Genomic DNA, 14,161 nt, shown 5'->3' with positions numbered 1-14,161 from the left:
GAAGTGTAACATATACTGAGGAGAATTAAATATTTTAAAATCTTCCTGAACAGCCATTGAGCTGCCTTTTGCAAGCTCTTTGAGTTGGAAAACTGGGGGACTCATTTTGCAGTTTTTTAATGTCTTTCTGAAGCACTGATGGTAATTTTTGGAGTTTGCACTCCCACAGGAGTCTGACTCAGGCAATTTAGCTGGACTGTGTGCCTGGGGAGAGGTTGCAGCTGAGGAAGAGCCTGCAGGAGATGAAACTTGTTAAATTCCCCCACCACTGAGCTGCTTTAAATATTGATGAATTCTTTTTAAACGGCACCGTGAGATCCTTCTAGTTGTTATAAAGGCCTTCAGACTTGCAACAAGCAGCAATCATAGAGAGAAAGGCTTGATTTTTCTATGTTCCTCACCCCCTCGAGTCCCCAAAACAATTGGATTTGTGGGGTTGATGGCGCTGTGTAGTAGTTGCAACTCCACCTCTTCCCCTGTTTTGCGTTCCAGATATCAACCACTCCCTGCGTAAAAACTTAACCCTCAAATCTCCTTTAAAGCACTTTCCTCTCACTTTAAACCAATGGAATGTGATTTGGATTATCTAACCTAGCTATGCCTCTCATCATCTTTTTCTGTACTCTTATCGAGCCACCTTCATCAGGGATAACAAACCCAGCCTTTCCAAACTCTCTGCAAAGCTAAATTCCTCCAATCCAGGCAACCTCTGGATGAGTCTCCACTGCATTTTCTGCAGCACAACCATATCCTTCTGAAAGTGTGATGAACAGATTTGCACACAGTCCTCCAGGTGTGGTCTATAAAATTATCTGTAAGGTTGTAACATTACGTCTTCTCATATTCTATAGCCCCTGCTCATGAAGGGAAACATACCACATATCGTCTCACCACCTTATTGACCTCCGTTGCCATTTTCAGGAAACTGTAGACATGGACCATATCAATATTGCTCTGTACTCTACCATTTACTGTATGTGTACTGTTCATCTTTTATTCCTCCAAATTCATCATCTCACAATTGTTGGGATTAAATTCCTCTTGTCCTGCCCACCTTTCCATCTGATCCTGCAGTAGTCTTATACAAACCCCTAAGAGACTCCACTGCTGCTGGAAATCCAGAGCAACACACACAAAATGTTGGAGGAACTCAACAGGGCAGGCAGCATCTATAGAGGGGAATAAACAGTTGATGCTTTGGGTCACCACGCTTCGTTAGGACCGGAAAGGAAGAGTGAAGAAGCCTTAATAAGGAGTGGTGGGTGATAGGTAAAACTACCTTCATTCACCACCTTCCCCTTCATCTGGTCTCACCTATCATCTGCCAGCTTGTACTTCTCCCCCTCTGCCCACCCCGCAATCTTCTTCTGCTGCCTCCTTCCTTCCCTTCCAGATCTTCTTTGCTATGAACAATGTCACCATTCACATAATTTCGTTTGTGACTAAGCATTTCAAAAAGATAGAGCAGGGCTGGCAAAAGGGTATACTTTTGACTCAAATTAGCTCATTGCATGAAAGAAAAAAAGTGTTACTGTTCACTGCTGAGCCAATGTCATCACATTGCTCTTTCACTCTTGGGCCAGTGAGTCAGTGCTCTGCTCTTTCACCCCTGGCGTGGAATGCTGGGAAGAGATCCTCTCTGATTATGGAAGGTGCAAGATGCAGAATGAAAAAAAATACATGGGATCCCTAACCCAGGTGGGGGGGAAGGGGGATGTGTGTGTGTGTGTGTGTGTGTGTGTGTGTGATAGTAATTGGTATATTATTGTCACATGTATCTCGATACAGTGAAACACTTTGTGTGCCACCCAGACAGATCATTTCATACATGAGTATATCAAGGTAGAATGTGAATCCAAAATGATGATTGAGTTGATGGTTACTGTAATGAGATCAACATAAACTCAGGAGAGTTCTGCATGTAGGGACTACTGTCACATACAGGTTGGGTGTGGTGGGAGAGGAGAAGTTACACTGATTGTTATTCAGGGAGAAGTTACACTCTGTTATTCAGGGAGATTAACTCTACTGCACTGGACCAAAGGGTGTCATAGAGTCAAGGAGTGACACACCCAGATAAAGGCCCTTCAGCCCACAAAGTCTGCATGAACCCATTTATATTATTCTTGCATTAATTCTATTTTATTCTTATTGTTCCCCCCCCCCCCCCTTCCCATTTCTACCAATACATTAGGGGCAATTTACAGTGACTAGTTAATTGATTAACACATACATCATTGAGATGTGGTGAAAAACCAAAGTACCTGGGGGAAATCCACATGCTCACAGGAAAAGCCTGCAAAGTACATGCAGGCAGCATCTGAAGCACTGGTCCTGACAGGTTACAGTTCTAGTAGCTGTCTGCTGCGCCACCCAGGAGTGGCAGAAGCGGAAACACTTTCTAACTTTGTACTGAGATTGCTCCCACACCTCTTTCTAGCTGAGGATTCTGGACTGTAATCACTCATTGCATGAAGATTCCTTCTGATAGAGTCATGGAGTCAAATGGCTTGGAAAAAGGGTCCTTCAGCTGTCCTTTGGGGGGGGGGGCATGCCTTATTCTGATTGGTTAGTTTAGACACTGCAGCTGCTTTTCCCATTGGATAACTGCCTGGTGTCCACTTTCAAATATCCTGGGTTTACAGGAGCACGTGTGAGAGGTTCTGTCTTTTCTCATTTGTTTTAGGCAAAAACAACATGCTGATTGGGAAGGTATGCTCTGCACGTGTTTTAAACTAAGTACGTTTGTTGGATGTTCAGCTTTGTATTGTCTGTAACCTGGCAAATGTGAATGCTTGGTTGAATTTTTACTGTTTGTAAATAAGTGATTAATTTAACCCATTCATAGTAATTTCCTGTCTTGCTTGCTGGACCCGCAAACCTGTTTCAACATTGCATCAGACCGACTGGTTCATGCCAGCCAAGATTCTGATCTAAACTAGTCCCACTTGCCTGTGTTTGTCCCACATCCCTTTAAACATTACTTGTCCAGCAGTTTCCTACCACTGATTCCCTATTCCATGCCAGTGGAATCCTGACCAGTCCGACTACACCCTTTATGAGTTTAAATGCCTTGAATAAATATTCTCAACTCTTTTGCTTCTAGGAGAAGAGAACCCACCATCCGGAGGCTCTGGCATAACTCTCCTCTTCAACAGTATGATTGATGTTGATAAGACAGGAAATTGGTATAAGAGAACACGAGGAGACATTGAAACATGTGACCGGGGAGAACGTGACCTCAATGCAAAATGATTGGCAGATTTCTGTAACTGAATGTAGTCCATAACCGAACATTGACTGCTGGCAGAAGGAGATAGGGAATGTCAGAGTGTGTCAGGGAGACGTACACAGAAACAGGTAAAGAAGAATAAAGGTGGATCTATGTCAGAGGTGAGCCTAGAGAGAGACAGACAGTGGCAAAGGATGACAGTTGAGTTCTGGGAACAGCAAGGAGCTCCTCCGGACCTCACCAAGAAGCTCTGGTCCAATGAGAAGCCAGTTTGTCAGCATGATTATCAGTGAAAGCACAGCCTGACACTTCAGAGCTGACAGGAGGGATGCTGGTGGATGGAGAAACTGAATGAAGAAGGGCTAGCAGAGCGGGCAGATGGGAACGGGAGAACGAGTAAGACAGCAGTGAAAAATGAAGGAATTAAATGAGACCAATGAGAGAAAGGAGGAGAGAGAGAGATTCAGAAAGTGAGTGAGAAAATGTGAGGAAGTTACAAGGAGGTGAAAGGGTGAGATGGATCTGTCAGTGATAACAGATGGCATTTAGATAGGAGACACGAGAAACTGCAGCTTCTGTAATCTGGAACAAAATATAAACAGCTGGAGAAACTCTTAGGAATGGGCAGCATTTATGGAGGCCGAGCCTGAGTCTGAAATCTACATGTGGTCCTGATGCAGGCTCTCTGTCTGAAACATCACCTGCCCTTCTTCCTCCACTGAGACTGAATATTTATTTAGCTACCCAGAGTTTTGGAGCCAGGTCATGGCTGCAGCAAATCTTGGCCAAGACAGGGGAAGGGCAGTTAGTGATGATAATTTCTGTTACTTAATTTTCATTATCATTTGCAACAAGGATTTGAATACACGGAGCTGCTGTGAAATGCACGGTGGGTGAGGAAATGTTCTTTGTGACATTATCAATTGATCTAGGCACCCATTATTGTTCACAATTAATTGATGGAACCTCCCCACAGAGAGTGTGAGTATGAGAGTCAGAGGACATAAAGAAGAAAGACTGAATGGAGTAACAGAAAATGAAAAGAAATGACAGAGGGAAAGAGAATGTCAATTCATATTGGACTCAAAAGGACAAACCAACACAATCCACTCCTGCGATATGCAGGTGTTGGTGCTGGGCTTTGGCATCAGTCTGTACACTTACTGAGTCTTCCATGTACAAATAAGCAGCATGAAGAAGCTATTCCCTCCCACTGCTCGAGAGCTTTGTATCTCTCCTGCCATTGTTCCAGCCAAGACCGGGCCACAGTGTGACAGGGATGACCATCACTTCATGGTGAGTGTTTGATCAGTGTGAGCTGCAAAGTCTGATGGCAGGACCTTATTACAGGTTTCTGCATTCCTTACAGCAACAGCCCTCACATTGGCAACAGTGAATTGTGTAGCCCCAGTACCATCCTGATCACACCAGCGCACGTCAGCTTGCCTCTGCAACTGAAGGAGCACTAATAACCCTTGAACAAACCATACGACTGAAACCATGACAGTTTGCTGTGAGCCTGTCAATCTTTCTTCCTGATAGATGAATGCCATGAGACACAAGCAGAACTGGTGCTGATGAACAGCTGTCAATTTGATTAGGAATTCTCTGGTGTCAACAGTTGAAAGATGTGTAATTTGTTATTTTGACCATAGTGTTTGGCTTGTAGCTCAGGATTTATGACTTCACTCTGAGGAATTCTGCACTGAACAGTCAGGAGTAAAGATGCGGCCAGCAAAAGAGCTGAATTAAATCAGAAGGTAATTCAATAATTCACCCAACTTCACTCAACCCACCAAACACTATGAACCATCCACAGTTAAACTCTTGTGTCAGGGGCGTGCTTCACTCAGTGGAGTTCCTTCACTCCAGCCCAGCTTGAGTTTATTCTGGAGGGTCTGACCTTGAAAAATAGATCATTGCAACAGTTGCACAAACCAGTGATAGAAACTGTTGGCCATTTTAAAGAAGGTATTCCCTCCCACTGCTCGAGAGATTCATTTGGAACCCACTTGTATCACTCCTGCCATTGTTCCAGCCAAGACCAGCCCACAGCATGACAGGGATGACCATCATAGATCATAACTGTTCTATTCCTAACTGACTTATCCCCACAAGAGACACAGGATGACACTAGAGAAAACTTTGGTCTCTGTCTGATTCTTCACCTACTCGTGCTCTTGGGATGCTGAGAACAGAAGGCTTCCTGTTAATCCCTGTGTTGAGAAGTCCCTCTGGCTGTGGAAGGAAGATGGAGCTCTTCTCAAAGGACTGAGCAATGGCTGGGCCTGATCGGTGAGGATGGTTGGATGCTCCTGCCTGGGCTGGTGTCTCCCCAGCACTTCAAGAATACTTTGTGAAGATCCTCCCCCTTCCAGGGAATTCCTGTCTAGACTTGGGGAATCAGTCTCCTCCACAAGAATGACCCTTGTATTTAACTTATGACTGAATATCTATCAGGAAGGGTCAGATTTTTCCTCAGCCTACCCCTACCTCCCCGATGGATGTAAGATTGAACTCCTGTGACTGTTCTTATGGGTGAGTGTCACAGCCAAACCCAGACTGTCCTCACACCCATTCTTTCCAATCATACCTACTCCCAAATGTAAATGGATAACAATAAATTTACTCTCCTTCACTTGTCAGGATTGTGAGGCTAATGATAACTATCTAAAACCTGTTTTCTGGCTTCACACAGCCTTTCTCTATAGGGGGTTGTGCATTCACCCAGTGAGCCATCAGGAGCAGCAGCATCTGTTTGCAGATTCATTATTACTCATATTACAGTCCAGAGAGAACATTAGACCTGACTCACGTGTTATCAGGACTGTAGGGGAAAGAGGGATGTATTCTCACGAAAACTGTGCATTTGCGTATGTTCCATGGACCAAGCCAAATTGCAAACCTTAACATATGGAAATCAGAGAAATTGAAAGAAATATTTGGACTTACCATCTGAATTTCGTTGTCCAATTGTAGATCACACTTTTACAATGGCTTGTCATCAGAATGAAAATGGCTGTAAATCTCCAAAATGCTCCAAGAAACTCAATGAAATGGCATCACGTCACTCAAAGTGTCACCCTGCCCTGTCTTTACATTTCAAAAGGTGAAAGCAAAGTCCATGACCTGTGTGAAATGCAGGTGGGAATGCACAATGTCAAACCAGAACTTATTCTAATCGTCTACATTCAGCAGACAGAGAGTGCCTAAATCAGCACCAAGGCGCACATGATCCAATACTTCTGATGTCCCGGATTGTACGCCTGTACACTTCTGGCTGAGAACTTGGGAGGGCCATATTTGGAAGGCCTGGTGTAGTAAACCCATGTGCTTTATTTGATCAGTCATTAACGAGTTAAGTTGATAAACATGAAGGCAGCTCCAGCAAGCCAATATACTGTAACTCTGCACCTTAGGTAGCAATATGGAGTTTTTTTAGGCACATCTACACTTGCTCTCACTGACGTGTAGAATTCCATAATCAAGCATTAGAATGCATTGACTGGTGCTTCTTTCTCACTCAGACCTATTAGCAATGTTAATAACACATCAGGGGATGGCTGCACCCACCTCCACACATCTCAGGAGTTAGGACCAGACATGGAATGATTCTATGACTGGCCCCACCCCTTTCCAAATCCATTGGAAATTGGGACAGGTTCTGAACTAACACGTTTGAGGTTATACTTGAATGTGGTTCAGAGGCTGATAACGTCATAAACACTGTTCTCTACAGAGCTTTCAATTCTAGCTTCCTAGTACTCTTGTGTGGGTTTGGCTGCGGGGGCTGGCACCTGGTCACACAGCATTATGGTGATCAAGTCTCTTTAGGTAATGTAGTCCATGTGATGAAGACTGAGGCATTGGGGCATTTAAGTTTAAAACACATTGGTCTGGTTCAGAAGCCTGACTGACTGAAGGCTTCCTGAGTGAAGCTGGTGGGTATTTATGACAATTCAGAAGTTTCAGGGTCTTCATTACTGACTTGGCATTCCAGATTTGGCATTTAATTGTTCCATTGTTCAACTGGAATTTCCAGATCACGAGTTCAAATCTCATATTGCTGCTTTACCAGTCTAAACACCCCTCCTTCTATTCTCCTGAAGTACCTCACAGCTTCGAGGTTGTGAATTGTTCCAAGTATCTGTCTACATGTGGCAAGAGATCATCACTCCAGCAGGATATTTAAGTACTGAATTAATAAACATATCATGGTGGTCTTGTGACCCTGGTCAGTCTGGTTACTACAAATGAGTGTTAATTAAATCAACAAATGCCCCTTGAAAGCAAGGGCTTCAGCTCTGTGTTTTTTATTTACCGATACCAGTGGTCTGGGCTGCTCCTCACACAGGGCAGTCACCAGTAAGTCTCTGAGACAAGTGCACAGATAAACTCTATTTATATACAGGATATTTTTAATTAGCACAAAGCCTAGGTGTGAATGACTAGATAATTAACTTTTAACAACCCTCAGAATGCACAGGCATGTGAAGGCTTCAGGCTTTGCAATCCTCCTTACTTCCACATTTATATCTTTGCTCTTATGACCGAGGCTAGAGCTTGCATTGCACTGGATTGTTGCTGCATCTCTGCCACCCTCTCCACCGGTCTATTGTCTTGGGCAATAATAGTTTGACAGACACCCTGTCCAATGCATTTTTCACCAGTTGCCTAAATCTTTTGTGTTACTGTCTGGTAGTGGGCAAGAGCTCAGCTCAGACTGAGTCCGTTGATGTTTAGCGACCTGAAAAGGGAATTTCTGTTTCCTACCCCAACCCTCTTATTCTTCAGGATGGCTGAAGTAAACTGCTGTCATACCCAGGCTAGGAGCAAATAATTTAGTCACTGAATTTTAGACTCGTACTGACTGCATCAGCCCACTTGCAGGTCTGGCTGGCTAAGGCAAGCCACTTCCTGGTCTCAGCCAGATCAGAGTGGCTGGAGGAACATGCAACAGCTGTGCGTGAACCCAGGGTGGTCACAGCTCCCTCTCCCTATAAATGGTTTGATGAGATTTAGGAAGAAATGGGAGTTTACTTCCCTGTACCAGCTACCACTACGTTGAGCTACCGTTTGGATCTCTGCAGAATTTACTTCTCATGAGGGGCTTTAAGTTGCTTCAGTGATGTGATGATATGATATATTCATGCAAATTTGGCCTTAAATATTCTTATTCTTCATCGCTAGTGAATGTGGATATCCAAAACTGGAGTAGAAAACTTCCATATTTTGTAGCCTGTCATTTCCTTAATTCATCCAATGACACTGCACACTCACTGGCCAGTTGTTGCTCTCAATCCCTGCTAGTCTACCCTCTATCTTTCCTCCTCTGTTGACCTGTTATTTGTCTGCTCTGCAACCATATTCAGGGATGCTTAACAAAAGCCTCCAGTCATTATTGCTTACTACTTAACGAGGTTGGCATTGGTTTGAAAAGCAAAAGGCTGCAGCTGCTGGAAAACTGAAATAAAAACAGACAGAACTGGAATAACTCAGCAGGTTATGGCAAGAGAAACGGAGTTAATATTTCAGATTAAATAATGATCTGACAAAGAGTTTTTGACCTTGTCTCTCTTTCCACAGATACTGGCTGACTTACTGAGTGTTTCTAACAGTCTCCGTTTCTGTTTGATAGTTTATTCAGATTGGAAGGGCTATTGCAATCAAAGGACCCTCCACACCACTCCACCCTCCTTAACCGTGTAGAGTTCTGAGCCTGAAAGCCATGCTTTGGGTACAACTGAAAAGGAAGTGTTGTGTCCCTTTCTCACACCATGTGGCAGCACTGGGCCCATTGAATTTTGACATTGATCTCCACAATGCAAAGAATGAAGATACATTCAGTAGACAGACAACAATGAGTCCCAGGAGAGTGCTGAACACACTCCACTGTCAGCAGAACATTGAACTGAAAACTGGATGTATAATTTTAAAAAAACACTAAAAATCAAGGATTACACTTTTGGAGATTGCTGCAATCAATGTAACTTACAAACGTTAAGAAGAAACTGGATGGAAACAGGAGGCACAGAGGAGTCCATGGGACACAAGGAATGTCATAGGAAGCAAAGGATGGAGGGAGACTTTGGATCACAGAGAAAGAGAAGATCTAAAGCAGGTGAGAAGATGATACCTCAGGCTAACTTTATAAGTAGTAAAGAACAAAGGCTCGAGGGAGCAGATCAATACCAGGTTTTGAAGCTAAATAAGAGCACCTAGTGTAAAGAAAGTGTCAGCTGTCATCCTCAGGGAACTAACTTGAATGAAAGAAATGTATGGATGAGGGTGGCATTGGTGTCACCCACTTTGTACCGTGCGATTGGTGGATGTTTGGAGGACTATGAGTAAGAGTTGCTAACTGAAAGGATTGATTTCCTTTTGCAATGTTTATGTCTTTGATCCAGTCCAGACACGAAGAGAAGTTTTCTGCCAGTTGTACCAAATGACCATTGATTCCTAGTCGGGTTAAACTCTGCTTTCATCACATTCTTCAATCCGTCAGCCAGCCTACACATTGTGAAGGACCCCTGTCAGCCAGGACTTGCCCTCTTCTCATTACCATAATCACACTCAACAATTTAGAAGCAGCTTCTTCCCCTTCACCATCACATTTCTGAATGGTTCATGAAGCCATGAATACCTCATTATTTCATTCTGGCATTTACTTGTGTTTATAGAAATGTTATATCTTTCCACTGAACTGTTGCTGGAAAACAACAGATTTCACATCATTTAAATCAGTGATAAACTGATTCTGCTCCCTCTTGCTCCAGATGATACCCACCTATGCTGCAATATCATGAAGGCACTAGCCAGTGGGAGGATCCCGACATGGAGTTTCAGCCAATTGGAATGTGATTTGGTTGAGTAAATTAGGATGGGCCTTTGGCACCTATGGATTGTCTAGAATACCCAATGACCTGAGGCTTCTTACAGAGGTGGGTATCTCACTGTGACCAGTCCTAGCTCTGCTTCTATTGGAGGAGTCAACAGAGGACAATCAGAAAGAGATTCTGCTCTTCCCAGTTCAAGGGCTGAGGACAGATAATGGAATAACCTTACAGAGAGAGTTCAGCAGCAAAGCAAGTTGTTATGTCTATTTGATCTGTGCCAATTCCTTTCCCCAACTTCATCTCATCCTATCCTATCCTTCTATTCCTTTCTCCTTTCCCTCCAGCACTTTAGTGCTGTTTGCAGCAACCACTCCACCCTGAATAAAGAAGATTCTCAAATATGAGGAAATCTGCAGATGCTGGAAATTCAAGCAACACACGCAGAATGCTGGTGGGACGCAGCAGGCCAGGCAGCATCTATAGGGAGAAGTGCTGTTGGTGTTTCAGGCTGAAACCCTTCATCAGAACACTGACAAAGTCCTGACGAAGGGTCTCAGCCCAAAACATCGACAACGCTTCTTCCTATAGATGCTGCCTGGCCTGCTGCGTTCCACCTGCATTTTGTGTGTGTTGCTTAAAGAAGATTCTGTTTAGTTCCCTGAGGGATAATGTATATTAGTGACTATCTAACAACAGATGCTCATATCTTCCCTGTTGAATATTTTTGTAATATTAAAGATCTTCATCACCCCTGTCCTGAGAGTTGTGGACTCTTCCATATTCCCCAATATAAACTGTTTACCAGCTGTGTGAGGCAAGCAATATCTAAATATCTCTTTGGATGCTCATTTCTGTTTATTTTTTGTCTCCTGAAGGTAAAATCACTCATCCTCTCTCCGTTTTCCAGACTCAATTTTGAATTCAATGATTTCAAGTAAATTGTGTTCTCTGCTTCTGTTAGAGCTGGCCAGCTTATAATCTACCTCGAATATTAACCTAATTCTTTACTCTCCATTGATAAAGCTTCAAGGCATATTCTACAACTCTGACCTTCACCGCCCAATTCTTACGTGTCCCTTACAGTCCTGAAGAAGGGTCTCAGCCCGAAATGTCAACTGCTTGTTCATTTCCATGGACTGCCTGACCTGCCGAGTTCCTCCAACAGCTTCTGTATGTTGCTCTGTCCTTTATCTAATTTCTCTCATTCATCTATTGACCCACTGACTTTATCAACAGTCTATCACCATGGCAACCTTGGCCTCATTCAAATGAGCGGATTCTGCACTCTGGAGCAACAAACAATCTGCTGAAGGAACTCAGTAGGTCAAGTAGCACCTGTAGGGGGGAGAGGAATTGTTGATATCGTGGGTCAACTCCCTTTATTCTAATTATCTCTCTCTGCCTTCTTTATAACTTTTGCCCTTTCCAGTTGCCATGGGGTTCAGGGTGACTTGAAAGGTTAATTCTGTTTCTCTCTTCACAGATACTGAGTGTTTCTAGAATTTTCTGGCTTTCCCTCCACCTGTTCCTATTCAGTACCAGGGGCAAATGGAAGAGCTACTGACTTAGAAATTGGACCTCATCTTTATCTGGAGTACTAAGCAAGTGCTGAGTGTAGGGTTAACACCTGGTCAGGGTAACCCATCCCCCCAAAAAAAACACAAACTAAAAACTGGAGAACAATGACTTCCAAAAATGTTAGGGTGTTTTACCTGATCTCTCTGTTAAAATGCTCTGGGCTGGTGCTGCCTGCAAAGAGCCATAGAGTTAGATAGCTTTAATGAACATTAACACCTACATTCTCATCCAAATTGTTAATGTAAATGATGAACAACAGTGGACCCAGCATTAATCTCTGTGGCATAGCCTTAGTCAAATGCCTCCAGTCTGAAACAGCCCTCTGTCTCCTACCATCAAGACAATCTTGTATCCAATTGCTTAGCTTGTTCTGGGTCCTATGTGATCTATCTAGACTAGTCAAAGGCCTCATTAAAGTCCATGTAGACAACATCTACAGCACCTCTCTCATCAACCTTCTTGGTTACCTCTTCAAAGAAAGCAGGTAACTTCATGTGACATGACTTCCCACACAAACCCATGCTGTCCCTTATCAGTCCTCGCCTTTCTAAATCTACGTAATCTCTTAGCATCTACTCCAGTAACGAACACACCCTTAGAAATATTTCTGCAAAGTTGCTGGTTCCTCTAGGATGAGCCACTTTAGCTTGGTCCAGTTTTCTCAAATGGAAGCTATTCTGTAGGATCACGTACAAAATGGGTTTAGTGTAGACACACATGTTAAGATAGAACATAAAAACAGAACAACAGAGCACAATATTGTCCCTTCAGCCCACGAGTGTTGTGCCGACCTACATAAACATAGTCCATGATCAGTCTTACCCATGCCTCCTACACAGATCATTTCCCTCTATTTTACTTACATTTATTTGCATATCTAAGAGTCTTTTAAATGTTCCAGTTGCATCAGCCTCCGTCACCACCCTTGGCAGTGTGTTCCAGACACACACCACTCCCTGTGTAAAAATCTACCACTGACATCTTGAAGGTAAGAGATTTACTCTGTGAGTAGAGACTGAATCTCTTGAGACTAGACCTGCTGAAAGTCAGAAGAATGAGAAGACATGTTATACAGTAGAAAGATATAAAATTATGAAAGGGATAGATAAAATAGAGGCAAAACAGTTGTTTCCACTGGTGACAAAATTAGTTGTCTGTACTCCCTGGAATTCAGAAGGATGAGGAGGGATCTCATTGAAACCTTTTGAATGTTGAAAGGCCTAGACAAAGTAGATGTGGAAAGGATGTTTCCCATGGTGGGAGAGTCTAGGACAAGAGGGTACAGCCTCAGGATAGGGGGGTGCTCTTTTAAAGCAGAGATGTAGGGAAATTTCTTTAGCCAGTGGGTGGTAAAATTGTGGAATTAGTTGCCACATGCAGCTGTGGAGGCCAGGTCATTGGGTGTATTTAAGGTAGAGATTGATAGCTTCTTGATTGGACATGGCATCAAAGGTTGCGGAGTGAAGGCTGGGAACTGGGGTTGAGGAGGAGGAAAAGAAAAAGATCAGCCATTATTGAATGGTGGAACAGATTTGATGGGCCAGGCGGCCTAATTCTGCTCCTATGTCTTATGGTCTTATAATGAGTGAGGCTAGAACTATAAGGCCTAATCTCAAGTTTTGGGAGAATGGATTTAGGATGGACATCAGAAAAAGCTGCTTTTACCTGAGAGAAAGGAATCTGTGGAATACTCTGCCCAATGAAGCAGTCGAGGCTATCTCATTGAATACATTTAAAACGTAGTTAGATAAATGTTTATAATAGCAGGGGACGTAACGATTATGGGGTAAAGAAGCTAAGTCCATAGGCAGATCAGCCATGATTTTATTGAATGGCGGAGCAGGCTTGCTATGTCATATGACTAACTCCTGCCTCTACTTTTTATCTCCACTAAGCTTTCCTCCACTCACCTTAAATGTATGTCATCTGGTTGCCCTGGGAAAAAGGTGCTGCCTGTTCACTCTCTCTGTCTCTAATAGTCACATACACCTCCAACAAGTAACACTTTATCCTCAGTGCCCAGCTCCTCACCTTCCACAAAATCAGCTCATTATATTCTAAACCAGATATCTGGTAGTGGTGGGGGAGACAGTTGGATCAGTACTGACATGGTTAATGTGAGTAAAGAAAGATGATTTTATTCTTCAACCTTCAATTCTTCTCTTTGCTTAGCTTTTGTTGTTTTTGTGATGAGTAACTGATCAGCTTTGGTTTGAGTTAGCTATTCCTTACATTTAACAAATAGTTACTTAAAACAGGCAACATTAATGTCACGTTTACCTGGTAATAATTAATACTATGATATGTGCGGTTGTTTTAAAGCTGGCTTTGTCACGTGCCAAAGTATTTGTGCAGTGGGAGAATTTCCTCTTCCTATCCTATTCTGGAGGAAGGAGGGTTGCAAATATATTCTTAGTAAAAGGTTTACAAAATCCACACCAACCATTAAACATCCATTTTTATACTAAATTATTTTATTTCCCTATACTCCCATCAAATGCCCCCAGATTCTATC

The 14,161-nt window shown here is 43.1% G+C and overlaps 1 protein-coding gene across 5 annotated transcripts in view; it reads right to left on the bottom strand.

The window, feature by feature from the left end:
- The window catches only part of LOC132398846 (protein ELFN1-like), a 560,645-nt gene that overhangs the window by 136,561 nt on the left and 409,923 nt on the right, over window positions 1-14,161 (bottom strand). The window contains exon 1 of one of the 5 annotated variants that reach the window (XM_059978684.1): window positions 6,185-6,211. The exons of 3 other annotated variants lie outside the window; for them this stretch is intronic. The gene's annotated coding sequence lies outside the window, so the exon portion shown is untranslated. Of the gene's footprint in view, window positions 1-6,184; window positions 6,212-6,246; window positions 6,362-14,161 lie in introns of those variants that run through there. One more of the 5 variants, XR_009513825.1, reaches the window with a different exon arrangement.

Source organism: Hypanus sabinus, chromosome 9, assembly GCF_030144855.1.
Source record: "Hypanus sabinus isolate sHypSab1 chromosome 9, sHypSab1.hap1, whole genome shotgun sequence".
NCBI lineage: Eukaryota > Metazoa > Chordata > Chondrichthyes > Myliobatiformes > Dasyatidae > Hypanus > Hypanus sabinus.
This window is presented reverse-complemented; position numbering and strand designations above follow the sequence as displayed.